The sequence below is a fragment of the Syngnathus typhle genome, unplaced genomic scaffold (assembly GCF_033458585.1).
Source record: "Syngnathus typhle isolate RoL2023-S1 ecotype Sweden unplaced genomic scaffold, RoL_Styp_1.0 HiC_scaffold_282, whole genome shotgun sequence".
In the NCBI taxonomy this organism is placed as follows: domain Eukaryota; kingdom Metazoa; phylum Chordata; class Actinopteri; order Syngnathiformes; family Syngnathidae; genus Syngnathus; species Syngnathus typhle.
Genome location: NW_026872186.1, coordinates 1,728 through 5,000, shown reverse-complemented (window position 1 = coordinate 5,000; position 3,273 = coordinate 1,728).

The window sequence follows — 3,273 nt, the reverse complement described above, 5'->3', positions numbered from 1 at the left end:
TAAAGCGGGGGTCGGGGGCGCGGCGCTGTGCCGGCGACTTGCCCGCGCGAGGCGCGCGCGCCGAGGCCCAAGCGGGAAGCTGCGCCCCGTCCGAGTCAGACTCGGTCGTTGCGGCCCGCCGGTCTCGCGCTACGGCCAGGATGCGGAGTTTGATCGACACTGGTGGGAGCCGGGGGGTCGAAGGGGTTCCGGCCGCCCCGCCGTCCTCAGCGCCGCTGTCACCCAGACGGGAAGCTGCGCCCCGTCCGAGTCAGACTCGGTCGGTGCGGCCCGCTGTGGCCAGCTGGCAACTAGCTACGGAAGGGTACCGGCGCTCCCGACGAACCCGCCGGGGTGGCTGGTGACCAACGCTGCGTTCGGCGCTTATTGCTGTGACCGGGAGGGAAGCTGCGCCCCGTCCGAGTCAGACTCGGTCGTTGCGGCCCCCCCGAGCCCGCACGCCTCTCGCGGAAGGTCATACGCCACCGGCGGCACGAAAGACGCCTCCCGCAACGCGGTAGTCGGGAAAGGCTATTCGGATAGTCGAGCAGAGTTGCGACAACACATCCCGCGGTGCCGTCTGGTTAGGCAAGGGTTTGAGAAACAGCATTCGCGGTAGACCGGCGCGGCCGGCGGACACCCACGCGGCGTGCCGCAATCGGATCGCGCGCTCGGCCTCCGTTGATTTCCTCTAGGTGGGTGATTCGGGGCGTCTCGGTCTCGCTGCCGTTCGGTCGCGCCAAGGCCTGCGGGGGCGGCGCGTAGCGCACGCTCTCGCGGCGGCCGAGGCGCTAGAGTGCGACCCGCAAGTGGGGAGGAACCGTCCACCCAACGCCGGCGCGAGCCGGGGCCGGTGGGGGCCCTACCAAGGCGGGTCATGAGTGCCAGTCGGTCAGTTCGGGAGAAGGGGAGGGTACTCGGAGGCCCGCCGGGAGCAGACGGGGGTCCGGAAGCTGAGGGGGGTGAAGGACGGCGGCCGGGAGCAGACGGCCGTCCCCGGGAGGGGGTGTTCGTTCACGTGCGGACGCCGGGAGCAGGCGGCCGTCACGCGATTCTGCCAACCGTTCCTACCGGCCTGTGTTTAAGGAGGCGGCCGGTCCTCCGTCCTTGGATGGATAAGATTCGCAGATTTTCGCCCGGCCTGTGTTTAAGGAGGCGGCCGGTTCCCTCCTTCCTTCCTTTCTTGGATGTATAACATTCGCAGATTTTCGCCCGGCCGGTGGTTTAAGGAGGCGGCCGGTCCTCCCTCCTTGGATGTATAACATTCGCAGATTTTCGCCCGGCCTATGTTTAGTGAGGCGACCGGTCCTCCCTCCTTGGATGTATAACATTCGCATATTTTCGCCCGGCCGGTGGTTTAAGGAGGCGGCCGGTCCTCCCTCCTTGGATGTATAACATTCGCAGATTTTCGCCCGGCCTATGTTTAGTGAGGCGACCGGTCCTCCGTGGAGAGCGACCCGCAAGTGGGGAGGAACCGTCCACCCAACGCCGGCGCGAGCCGGGGCCGGTGGGGGCCCTACCAAGGCGGGTCTCATTGCCTGTCGGTCAGTTCGGGAGAAGGTGGGGGTACTCGGAGGCCCGCCGGGAGCAGACGGGGGTCCGGAAGGTGAGGGGGTGAAGGACGGCGGTCGGGAGCAGACGGCCGTCCCCGGGAGGGGGTGTTCGTTCACGTGCGGACGCCGGGAGCAGGCGGCCGTCACGCAATTCTGCCAACCGTTCCCACCGGCCTGTGTTTAAGGAGGCGGCCGGTCCTCCACGAGAAGAATTCTGCCAAACGTTCCACCGGCCTGTGTTTAAGGAGGCGGCCGGTCCTCCCCGTCGTTCCGCCGGCTTGTGTTTAAGGAGGCGGCCGGTCCTCCACGAGAAGAATTCTGCCAAACGTTCCACCGGCCTGTGTTTAAGGAGGCGGCCGGTCCTCCCCGTCGTTCCGCCGGCTTGTGTTTAAGGAGGCGGCCGGTCCTCCACTATTCCTTCCTTGGATGGAAAGCATGTAGCACTTTGAAAATTTTCGAGCACTGTGACACTTTGAAAATTTTCGAGAGTTTTTGTACTTAGAAAATTTTTCGCTCTTGCACTTCCAGAGTGCTTTGCGGTAGCTCCTAGGTTCGCTGTCCGAGCATGTGAACACTTTTTGGGGGGGAACACATCGCTAGAGACACCAGCCGCCTGGTTCTCGGGGCCAAAACTTGTGTTCCCCACACTCGTTCTGACTATATTTTGCGATTTGGGGGTAAAGGTAATGAGTACAGTGACTAGGGGGACCAACTCATCGTACTCTGGCGCACCAACAGACCAAAGCTGGTACTGCACTTACCCCTGGTACCCCAACGCCTGGTACCTGACGGGCGAGAGGCTGATTTTTCGCTATTTGCGGACCGACCGAGGGAACCAGACAAAGCGGACACTTTACGGCGCAAGAGCCGTTGGCACTTAGAAATTTTTCGACAAAGTTGGCGCGAGCTCCAGAAGGAGAGGCTGATTTTTCGCTATTTGTGGCCGACCGAGGGAACCAGGCAAAGCGGACACTTTACGGCGCAAGAGCCGTTGGCACTTAGAAATTTTTTGACAAAGTTGGCGCGAGCTCCAGAAGGAGAGGCTGATTTTTCGCTATTTGTGGCCGACCGAGGGAACCAGGCAAAGCGGACACTTTACGGCGCAAGAGCCGTTGGCACTTAGAAATTTTTTGACAAAGTTGGCGCGAGCTCCAGAAGGAGAGGCTGATTTTTCGCTATTTGTGGCCGACCGAGGGAACCAGGCAAAGCGGACACTTTACGGCGCAAGAGCCGTTGGCACTTAGAAAATATTCGCCAAAGTTGGCACGAGCTCCAGAAGGAGAGGCTGATTTTTCGCTATTTGTGGCCGACCGAGGGAACCAGACAAAGCGGACACATTACGGCGCAAGAGCCGTTGGCACTTAGAAAATATTCGCCAAAGTTGGCACGAGCTCCAGAAGGAGAGGCTGATTTTTCGCTATTTGTGGCCGACCGAGGGAACCAGACAAAGCGGACACTTTACGGCGCAAGAGCCGTTGGCACTTGCGCGAGCTCCAGAAGGAGAGGCTGATTTTTCGCTATTTGTGGCCGACCGAGGGAACCAGACAAAGCGGACACTTTACGGCGCAAGAGCCGTTGGCACTTAGAAAATATTCGCCAAAGTTGGCACGAGCTCCAGAAGGAGAGGCTGATTTTTCGCCGTTTGTGGCCGACCGAGGGAACCAGACAAAGCGGACACTTTACGGCGCAAGAGCCGTTGGCACTTAGGCGAGCTCCAGAAGGAGAGGCTGATTTTTCGCTA